General features: G+C 42.1%; 1 protein-coding gene across 2 annotated transcripts in view; it reads left to right on the top strand.

The window, feature by feature from the left end:
* Positions 1–12,216, top strand: part of LOC146380829 (sodium channel protein type 3 subunit alpha-like) — a 267,758-nt gene that overhangs the window by 182,370 nt on the left and 73,172 nt on the right. The gene's annotated exons all lie outside the window — the stretch shown is intronic.

The following is a 12,216-nucleotide window of genomic DNA, read 5'->3' as shown; positions in this document are numbered from 1 at the left end:
ACGGTCACAAAAAGATAAACTTTTTGCATAATTATCCCCATAGAAGGATCCGTGTTAAACCAGTGAAAACCTGGATGTTGGTTTGATTCCCTGCTCTCCATGTTGTTCTCGACATACTCACTTTCTTGAGGTTATTGTGGGTTTAATACAAAGCATCAACTATAGCCTAATAAACCAATTTTAAACTTGCATTTAAATTTGCAGGTTTTCATCTTATACCAGTTATTTGGTTTCCAAACAGATTCAGCAGTTTATAGCATTATTATTCTAAACTGTATTTATGTTTTAGCAGCAGGAGGTGTCTGAGTAGCAGTCAGATCTTAGCGTATATATATCCCAACACCAGAGTTTGGGGTCCAAATATAACCGGATAAATAGAATATATTAAATAAATATATTTAAATAAATATATTTAAAGGAGGCTTTACATGACAAAGAAAGCAGGATCAACAAATGTGGAAAAAGGAGCTTGAATACAATTGAATTTTACTCCTTAATTTCCGTTTTTATCATTTTCATTTGTTCCCTGGGCTCCTCGTTCTGTCCCTCCTCTTCCTCGTCTAGTCTTCACCGTCTGTAATATACTCTGTAGTGGATTCTCATATTCACCAGTCAGTGGATCATGAAATGTGTGTGCACGCAGCAATAATAGAGTCTCACTCATCTATTTAGCTTAATGGTCTCATGGATATTTAATAATGAGCTTGATAGGCCAGACAGCTCACACTCTCTCTCTCTCTCTCTCTCTCTCTCTCTCTCTCTCTCTCTCTCTCTCTCTCACACACACGCACACGCACACGCGCACACACGCACACACACAAACACACGCACACACACAAACACACGCACGCAGACAAGCATGCAGTCAACAGCCTCTTATTCCGTCCTCAGTGACAGGAATTGTATCTCCTCCTACAGAGGGATATGCTGACCTGAGTGAATGAATATGCCTCTGTGTGTGTGTGTGTGTGTGTGTGTGTGTGTGTGTGTGTGTGTGTGTGTGTGTGTGTGTGTGTGTGAACCTTTGCTATTCATGTGATTTATCCTTTTAGAAATGGCCCCATTGTGCACACCTAAGCACGCTGAGGTGTGCACATGCCTTGCATGCGTTCACGTGTTTGTATGTGTGCATGACTTTTTTTTTTTTTTTGGTGGTGGTGGTTATAGGATGTCACGTTGTCAGACCTCATAACAGGCAGTGAGGAAGGAGGAAACAAGTGAAAGCATGTCCAAATACTGTAAACAGACAGGAAGGAAAGCAGTAAGGGTAATTCAAGTTAAGGTAACTCGAGGTGATGCCAAAAGGAATAAAGAGGTGGTAACAGAGACTGAGAGAGAAAAGATCAAAGGAAAGGACAAGAGGGAGATGCCATTAAAGAAAAGCAAGAGAAGATAAGGAAGGAGCAAAGGGAAGAAAAGAGGGAAGGAAGAAGGAAAAGGGGAGGAGAAAAGAATAAAAAGGAAGGAGGACAAAAAGTGGGAAAGGATAGGAGCAAGAAGAGGAACTCACAAAGTGAAAGAAGTGAGAAAAACTCAAGAAAAGAAGTTGTCAGTAGAACAAACAAGAAACAAATTCAAAGAATACAAGAAGAGTTAAAGGGTTATTGCAGAAGGATGAGGAGAAAAGGTAAGGGGTAATAGAGACGTCAGAACCTGAGGAAGAAAGTGATAAAACTGATACAGTACAGGAAAGAAGGAGAAAGAAAAGAAGTTGAGGAAGAAGAAAATGAAGAGGGAAGAAATTCAATAAAAGCAAGAAGAGGAGCACAGGGTAAAAGAAAGGAACAAGAAAAGTAGTCTCATATTTAAAGACAGGAAAAGGGAGGAAGTGGTACAAAGAAACTGAGGGTATAAAAGGAAGAAAATAGGTACTAGAGAAAAGAAAAGATGAAAAGAAAAACAGAAAGGAAGAAAAGAAGACAAAGGGAGAGTGGGAGAATAAAAGAAATGAAGGAGGAAGAGAAAAGGTGAGGAAGGAAAAGGAAAACATTTTGGCAAGAGAACTAAAGAGGGAAAAGTAGTGGAAAAACTAAACAAGGAAGAAGGAAATGGTAAATGGTGAGAGGGAGAGAGCAGAAGAGGAAAGAAGAAAGGAAAATAAATCTGACACAGTTTCAAGAAAGAAATCAAAAAAAGCAAGAACAAGGCACAGAGGGAAGAAATTAAGCTTCCTGCTTCCTGTGTAAATAAAAGGAAATAAGGAGCAAAAGTAAACAGAAGAAGGAAAAGATGGAAAAAGTAAAAATGAACAGTGAGATGGAGGGGTACGAAGAACCAGAAAGGAAAAAGAGGAAGTAATAGAAGGAAAATGAAAACAAAAGGAACCAGAAAAGGTAGATATTGGATGAGAAAAGGTAAGAAGGAAAAGGAAGAAGTATGATAAGAAAGGAAGGAAGGAGGAAATAAAGAGATGAAATTAAAATGAAAGGGAGGAATTTAAAAGATGGAAAGACCAAAAGGGGGAAACACAGAAGGAGAACGAAGAGTGGAAGAAAAGTGAAAAGTGCAAAATAAAACACGAATCGAAGCAGGAAAGGGAAAAATGAGGAGGAAGTAAGGAAAAAGAAGAAATACAAAAAAAGGAAGTTTCACTTTAACGACTCAGTTTTGTCACGGAAACAGTTGGCGGGCAAGATGTGAGACATGGTTGCCGTGACACTGAACCTCACGATGTTACTCTAACACCCAGAAGGCACCGGGGCAGGAGAGAGGACCAGCTGTTCGCAGACCGACAGTATTGCACATGAGCACACAGATGACGCGTTACTGTAAAGAGCTGATTCTGATTTTAATTAAAAACAGAATGCACACACACACACCTAATGATGTGTGTTGTTATTTACATTTGCTTAGCCAATCATATAGTGTGTGTGTGTGTGTGTGTGTGTGTGTGTGTGTGTGTTATTTAGCTAAATGTGATAACCATCCGTGCTTTCAGTAGCAGATAAAGAGAGAGGTGGGGAATTACCTCTTATCTCACATATGCACATGGGTATGTCACGGTGTGTGTGTGTGAGTGTGCGAGCGCGCACACACACACACACACACACAGTGACAGCAGAAGGCCCACATCCTTCTGTCAAGATCTTGTTGGCAAAGCGAACCAAACTCTCAACACAGCCTCACACCAAATAGCCTTTAAGAACAGGATAGATCAGGGGTGGGCAATCTCAGTCCACGAGGCCGGTGTCCCTGCAGGTTTTAGATGTGTCCTCAAACCAACACAGCTGATTTAAATGGCTAAATTAGCTCCTCAACATGTCCTGAAGTTCTCCAGAGGCCTGGTAACGAACTCATCATGTGATTCAGGTGTGTTGACCCAAGGTGAGACCTAAAACCTGCAGGGACACCGGCCCTCGTGGACTGAGATTGCCCACCCCTGGGATAGATAGTTTGTCATTAAAGGTAAATGTGAAGTTGATTAAAGTTGTAAATCACTGGATTATCCTAATAGAGTAATGGATTCATTCATGTAGATCTCTGTCCTGATGTCCTTCAGAAACAGTTTCTGAGCTGCCTTTGTTCCTGGGCTTTTATTCTGAAAAGTGTTTCCTGCTACTTCCTGCAGACTGTGTTCCTGAACTGTGTGTGTCTGTGTGTGTGCAGCTGCACAGAGGGAACCAGATGTTTCTTTGCTTTTTCTCTTTATGACAAACGAGCGGCTGAATGTGTTTTCCTGAGCCAGCACTTGAGCAGCAGCACACCTGCCTCTGCCTCCTCCTCCTCCTCCTTCTCTTCCTCTTCTTCTCCTGTTTTTTTCCGCTTCTTTTCCTCTCCGTTCATTTATACATGTATATTCACTTTTATCATTGTCATTTTTAACAGGGCCTCCAAAGCTGCTCAAACAGCACAAATCAGCAGTTTGAATTGTCTGACCGATTAATTACATATATGCTGGATGGATTATTCTTAAAAGAAGAAACATCTGGTGGTGGTCTTATATGAGGCGCTTCAGGTCAAAGCAGAAACGACACACGTGTGGAGGAAAATAGATGGTGGGATGCATCAACTCTGTTACATTAAATGTATAATTTTCTAAGACAAGTTTTATTATAAGTTAAAAATAAAACAACAGGATTCAGAACACAATGAAAAAGTGGACAATTATGGAAACCAGGACACTTTGGGCTTGTATTAATCAGTCCAGTGGAGATAAAGAATATTAACTCTTACCACTAACAATCTTTTCATTTCCTCTGTGTCCGGAACATGGAGTTTATAATGATAAACCCCCAAAAGCGCTACTTTTTGTGTAAAATGATTAAATGTCCATGCTGTAAACACTGAGAGGCTCGCAGACTGCATCCTCTCAGTGTCCAGTACTGATGTTTAAACCCACTGGATCGCACAGAACTATGAGCCTTATGATGGACTGAGAACCTGTCCAACCTCTCGTCCTGTGACAGCTGTGACAGGCTTGCCTCCTAACAGCACTCTACCCCTGACACCCCCACACTTGATGAAGAGAGCAAAACTATCCTATTAAATAACCGTACAAACACCTGGTTGGATAATTATGACTGAACTGTTTGTTCATAGTTGTCCTAAAACATCTCCAGTACGTGATACCCAAGAGACAAACCCAGGGCAGAAAACCCAACACATCAGTTTCAGTTGCACATGTAGAACCACGTATGTGATTACTCACATATATAAAATAGGTTCCATCAGCAGCATGGATGGATGGATGGATGCATGGATGGATGATGGATGGATGATAGATGGACAGATGGATGCATGGATGCATGGATGGATGATAGATGGACAGATGGATGGATGGATGGATGCATGGATGGATGGATGATAGATGGACAGATGGATGGATGGATGCATGGATGGATGGATGGATGCATGGATGGATGATAGATGGACAGACAGATGGATGGATGGATGCATGGATGGATGATAGATGGACGGATGGATGGATGCATGGATGGATGATAGATGGACGGATGGATGGATGGATGGATGGATGGATGGATGGATGATAGATGGACAGATGGATGCATGGATGCATGGATGGATGATAGATGGACAGATGGATGGATGGATGGATGCATGGATGGATGGATGATAGATGGACAGATGGATGGATGGATGCATGGATGCATGGATGGATGGATGGATGCATGGATGGATGATAGATGGACAGACAGATGGATGGATGGATGCATGGATGGATGATAGATGGACGGATGGATGGATGCATGGATGGATGATAGATGGATGGATGGATGCATGGATGGATGGATGGATGGATGATAGATGGACAGATGGATGGATGGATGCATGGATGCATGGATGGATGGATGGATGATAGATGGACAGACAGATGGATGGATGGATGGATGATAGATGGACAGACAGATGGATGGATGGATGGATGATAGATGGACAGATGGATGGATGGATGGACATATAGTATGCTGTTCATCCAAGGGAGACATATTGGTCACTTGTGAAAGTTGCTTGGTATGTAAAACATTATATTCACCCATATATTATAAAATTTACTGCAAGCTTTTGTGTTTATTACTTTATTAATTACAGCCTTTTGAAATTGGGTCATTTCTTTTGATTTCTCATTGATTTCCTTAAAAAAATAAGCAATAACTACTAAGATCAGAAGTTATTACCTCAGTTACCACAGAAACACTGAAAGAGCTGAACTTAATTTTAAGGTAAATGTGATGGACCGAGTTGAAAAACAGGAGGAGTCACAGGAATTATTAGAAAAACATGGTTTTCAGTTATTTAACCCCCAAAAATCATATTTACAAAAGTAATAAATGTTGAGCTCATAAAAGAGGTCAAATAAACAAAACTTAACTTAACAAACTAAATGAGTGCCCAAACACACATAACTGACCCACACATGAAATGACGCACAAGGGTTATACAATGGCTGATCAGACCACTATGACACATGAGGGGCAACTAAACAAAACACAACTGTAAACAACAAACAATGCAGTACACTCTGGTTTGTTAATAAACTAAACACCAAAGAAGAAAATCAAAAACATTAAACACTAAACTCAAATATTTAATTAAATACAAATACTTTGTTTTTAAATGAAAGAAAACACACATTGTCCCCTTCAGCAGGAAGTGGTGGTGCGGTCCAATTATCCCTCTTTGTATTTAATGGCTTTAAACCTTGTCTGGCAACTCCCAGGGATGATCACGTTCCCATAGCTTCAGGGTGGGAGTATTAACCTGTAAGATACTGAAACACACTGAGTCTTATTCTGAATGCAAAGTCCTTAAAACGCTCCAACCACAGATTGTGGGAAATGACAGACAGCACGTCCTCCCGCTGTGGAAATGTGACCCTGACATGTGGTCAGTCTGAGGCTCCAGCGTTTCTGTTAGTGATTCTAAACCGTTTTAGTAGAGCGTCCATATACTTTAGTTCACATCTCGCAGCCTTCTGCTTCTGTATTTGTACATTTTAGGTGTCCCTGTAACTCAGTTTGTCCTCCCTGTGTTCAAACATTATATAAAACAATATTACAGGCTCACAGATAACCTCGTCCTCTCCTCGCCATCTCGCCCGCTCTCTTTCTCTCCTCTTCCCTCTCTCTCTCACCCTTCCCTCTCGTTCTTCATCTCTCACGTTGCAAACAGTTTTTCCCAGGGGGCTTTGCTCACAGGGGTTTGTTGTGATGAGGAGAAGCACCAAAAGCAGATCATGTTACCTGCCCATTCATCACCACCACCTCCCCCATGTGTGCGTGAGTGTGTGTGTGTGTGTGTGTGTGTGTGTGTGTGTGTGTGTGTGTGTGTTGCTCATGAAATTATCCAGGACAGCAGCAGCTGATTCTTGGGCTCTCCTCGACTACCCGAGATGAACTTCACTCAGAGCTGAGCGCTCCTGTGTGCACAGTCGGTCTTTAATGATGAAAGTATTCAGCGAGTCAGCGACAGCGACCGTGATGAATGACGGGACTCTGTAGATCTGAGCGAGATGCTCGCTTTAATTCACGACAAACAACATCCAGCACATGCAAACTTCATCCGTGTCTGTGAAACGGACCCAAAAGCAGACACCAGAGAGACGAAGCTTTAACCAAAAGTCAGCAGTTTATTAGCTGAAGTCCAAAACAGAAAAACAAGGCAAGACTATAATAAACCTGAACTGGGATAAACTAAACTCAACATGAAAACATTGACGTGACCGTGACGTGAATCTGAACAGGCACCTGTAAAAACTATGACTCGAAACATGAAGAGAGACCTAAACAGACGCGTGAAAACAATCCAGAAAATATACTATGACATGACACAAGATAAGCAGACGGACCAACACTGAGCAGAGAACGACAGAGGACTGAAATACACAGAAGGGTGATAGGGGAAATGGAAACACCTGGGGAAACACAGCTGACACAAATAATCATGACACCACAGGGGAAAGTAAATCTAAGCACAAAGAGCATAGAAACAAGACTTTCAAAATAAAACAGGAAATGTGAAGAGACATGAACTGGGACACGCAAACTTGACACGAGACAGAGGGAGAGGGACACAAGGGGAACCTACACAGAAGCAAACTTAAGAATAACACATGATTTTAACATAAGAGCATAACATAACACAAAATAACACAAAACGCCGGGTCACAGACCCAGCCCCTGACACATTGTGAATGGGGTTAAAGATTGATCATTGTGTGCATCTCTAGGTCTTCCATAGCTCGTCTCCACTTAGTTCAAAGCTGCTAACCAAAACTAGCCGATGGTCACATATTACACCTGTCCTTGCATCCCTTCACTGACTTCCAGTGAAATTCAGAATCCACTTTAGGATTTTGTTATTAACACAAAAAGCTGTACGTGGACACGTTCCTGCTTATTCAGCTGAGCTTCTAACGCCTTATCAACGCAGCCGGCTCTCCGATCGAACCCTTCTAACCGCCCCTCGCTCTGATCTTAAAACCAGAGGCGATCGTGCTTTTGAGGTTGGAGCGCCCAAACTGTGGAACAGCTTTCCTCAGTCAATGATCTCTGATTTTAAAATACACAGCAGGCAAAATTTGCTGTAATTTGTTTGGGCAAGAAAGATAAAGCTAAACCTGCAGTTCCTCTGATGGCCGCTCGAGGCAGGCTTCGACAGTGAGTCAGATTCCCACAGAGTCTCATGTTAACATGTCTGTCCCGCACCAAGCTTAGCTGATAACTCAGCACTCCACCCTTTCATCAACGCAACGAAGTGTCTGAAACACCACCATGAAGCTAAAAACTGTGGCGTTTGAAACCAACAGGTGGCGTTACAGTCCATCGTTTGTGTTGTCTCTGATTTCGAGCTGGCAGTTTGACCCAAAATGCACTTTTTGAAGTTTTCTCCAGCGCATTATCCAGGTTACCAGCATTTCTTTCTGTTCCTCTGCCTCGCAGACATCATGTTGGTGCACGCCTGTTATTGATCTCTTTTTAGTTCATGCCATGTGTAAAGTTGATTTGGTTGGTTGGCTTTAAACGCCTATACAGACATTTTGAGGACTCAATGATGGAAAAATAATGCAGAATAAAAAGCGCCACATTTGTACTTCTACGGCCTGTAACTCTCAATATATTCACAGCATGATTTTAAAACTTTTCATTAAATATACCAAAGTTACTGTATAAAAATATGAGTTAATTTCAGATTTGACTGACTGACGGACAAATTAACTGGACAGACTGGTTCCAAAGATGGCTGCTGACTTTCTTCTAGAAGGACTTAGCTTGGGTTGTCTCGCCAAGCAGCTACAGGCAAACCTGTCATCTGTTCGTCTCCGCAGTCTCACTTTTTTGCGCTGGTCTTCACCAACTCCATCAAGCTCATTTGCATGTAGACATCTAATCATGATGTGGGCAGAACTCGATCAGATGTTTTTCTTCCTCACAGATACATTTGCATCCAGCTTCACTGCTGTAAGATAATAGTTCTTATTAGTACATTATTAGATTTTATATTCATGAAGCACTCGCAAAAAGAGATACAAGGTGTGTTACATAAAAATCCAGCCACTGAAAGCACAGACAGACCCAATAAAATCGATACAAACAATGTTTGTAGTTTGAAGAACTGATGTTCTGCCTCGTTCACCTGCACAGAAACTTTAGAATGGATTTAAACCAGCATCACCAACATAATGAAGCAGACAGTTAATGGAGTAGAGATCAGTGCAGCTTTATCAGTGCGGCTTTTTGAAGTGAAATAAAGTGAAAGTAAAGCAGACGCAGCAACAGTGAGAAGAATATTACCTGAACTTTAAAAAGAGGTCAAATTAGTCTCACATCCAATCAGAAATACATGGAAATAAATAACAAAATCTTTCTGTCGCCCGTGTGCTCGACCAGTGGCTCAGCTGTGTCTTTAACTTTCTGTGTGTGTGTGTGCGTGTGTGTGAGCGCGTGGATGGTTGGCCCAATCCCCAGGCTAATTGGTACGATCCGTTTAACGAGTTAAACGAGGTGAATTTGGGGGGATCAGGTGGTCCAGAAATTGACACGCGCTCCCACACACAGATGGCTCACGCTGTCACCAAGCATAAACACATCCACGGCTGATGCACGGACACACTTATAAACCTTCTCCCTCTTTCACTGTATCCACCTCACACACTTCCTCATCATAATACATGCAGCTGTTTCACGGAGGGTTTTCCCTCTCACAGCAGCAGGGCTTTAGTCCAGTTTGACTGTCCTGCTGGAACCAGGCGGACACCTGTCACATTAGATTAAGTCAACATGACTCCACATTTATGGTCTCTAGCCTGAATCGTGTTTTATTTATGCAGGTTAGAAGTTTCGTGTGATACTTGTGTTTTGTTTGAGGAACTTTTTTAATTCAAAATAGGAAATTGAGCACCGAGTACAGGATTTCCAGATGTTAGAGTCTGTGTGTTACAGTTTTTATTCATAACTCTGTGGCGTGCTCGATATCAGCTTCTGGTCCAAATCCTGACTGATAGAGAGCCGCTCTTGCCTTATCAGTGCAACTGATACCTTGGATCTTCTTTGTTTACTATTCCTGATAATTTATATATAATTGATCTTATCAATCAAAAAATCAATTATAGCCGAATAAATCAATATTAAATTACTCGGCTGCAAACAGCTGACAGAGACAGTTAGTGGGCAGCTGGTGAACCATAGAGCATCATCACAAGCTAAAGAGCCAGATATTCATTTTAGATGTTGGTAGAGACCAAGAGCAGATATATACTGTTGAGACAAGCGTAGCTGGAAAAGGACGGGGGTGTTACTACTTCTGGGTGTGGCAGTAGGTGTAGGAGGTTGTTTCCTCACTTTTAACGGCGATATTACTGCCCCCAGGTGGCCAAAACTATAATTAAACATAATTAAGGTTGGGCATATTTTGACCTATAAACAGGCTTAAATGAATAAACTGATAAAACAGACTTCTGTCAGCAATCCCCTATCGACTGTTGGAAAGCAGCAAGGTCACTGGTTGACCTGTCAAGGTATGTTGCCATGTTAACCAATCAGCTGCATTGATCTATTGGTGTTTGAGTCAAGGGCACAGCCAATCAAATTCCAGCGACCTGGGCTGGTGAAACTGGGATTGTAACAGCAGAACACTGATCAGTACTATAAACAACAGCACACACACCGCCACCACCAGCTGGGATCAATGCACACACACACACACACACACACACTGTAACCTAGGTAATTAACATTTTCAGTTTAAAGTAAAATAATACTATTTAGTCACAGCCCTTAAATAATATAATTGAAGAGTTCACAAACCTGCACAAAGCAGACAGAAAACTTCCTCAAGAAAAAAAATGGACAAATAAATAAACATAAATGACCGAGGATTTATTATTTGGGAGGGAAGTCCTGACAGCATGACTGCATGAGCTGCATCATGTCCTCACAACACGAGTAATGCATGCCTGCACACACATGTCAGAGTTCTGCTTCCTGGTGTCAGATATTGACCCACTGGCCCGGTTTCCTCTTACACAACCAGAAACAAGAAAGCTGCCGGATCCAGTTGAGTCGTTACGTAAACACAACCAGCTGAGGGACGTCCAGCCTGCGGGGTGTGTGCGCTGCTGGTTTGATTCATCAATAGGTGTGAATGTTTGATAGATGGGCCGAGGCAGAAATGGACGGTGAGATAATTATTATGAGCTGGACTGGACCAGGATGACCTGAGGACACAGGGCCCATACCCACACTGACATCGGAAATATTTTTAACAGGAAGTAGCGGGGCCTCAGCATCGTTGTTTGACATACAGGGATCCTCGTTTAGAGTTTAGGATGCAGGGTAGATTTTAAAACCTTCTGTGATTCTTTTTCACTTCGTTTTTGGGTTCATTCTCGATTCTTTGGTTAGGGTTGGGTTTTGGCGTTAGATCTGTAACTCAACATATGTTAAAAGACAAATTTGTTCCATCTGCAAGAACTTCTCCAACATGTCTTTGGTTGACTATGACGATAACCCTTTGCTATTAGAGAAAATTTGCTCAGATGGTCTCATAAACCATAAAAATACATTTAATTCTTTTTTCCTTCATTTGTCTGAAATTGGGTCACCCTTCTACCCAACAATGTTTTCCAGTTATTTCTGGATAATCCCACGCTTGACAAGATATGTAATCTCTATGGAGAGTACTCCGGGGTCTCTTCCCAGTTGGATGCACCCCAAAAAACTCCAAGGGGTCGGGCATCCAGGACCGTTATGATCTAAAGCACCTCATCGGGCTCTTTATCAACACAAAGGAGCAGCGAGTCCTCATCTTACATCTGAAGATAAACCCCTTATAACTTTTCCAGCTTCACACTTTGATCTGGTAGGCTGTTCTGTTAGACAGACCCGTGCTGCCTGTTGTGGTGCTCATGGTGTCATTTATGTTACAAGCATAGCAAGGCCTGCCGAAGTGCCTCTGAGCATGAAACAAACCTGCCTGTCTGCTGCTGTGAGGTCTGCTGGCTGAAATCAGAAGACAGATGCAGGAAGCTGCTACCTGAGCCACCTGACCTGTCACCTAACACACACACACACACACACACACAGAGTTGTGGTTAAAGAGAAGCAATCTGGCTAAGAGCAGCACTCCGGCTTGGTGATCAGTTACTAAGAGCCTCAGGCATTATTCAGCACACACTGAGCAATCAACCTTCCGTGGACACTGTGACGCCACACAGGCTGTGTGTGTGTGTGTGTGTGTAAGTGTGTGTGTGCTTAATGA

This window comes from Perissodus microlepis, chromosome 9, assembly GCF_051167445.1.
Source record: "Perissodus microlepis isolate ML-2025 ecotype Zambia chromosome 9, ASM5116744v1, whole genome shotgun sequence".
In the NCBI taxonomy this organism is placed as follows: Eukaryota; Metazoa; Chordata; class Actinopteri; order Cichliformes; family Cichlidae; genus Perissodus; species Perissodus microlepis.
The sequence above is the reverse complement of the archived record's forward strand: the minus strand, read 5'-3'. Positions and strand labels throughout refer to the sequence as shown.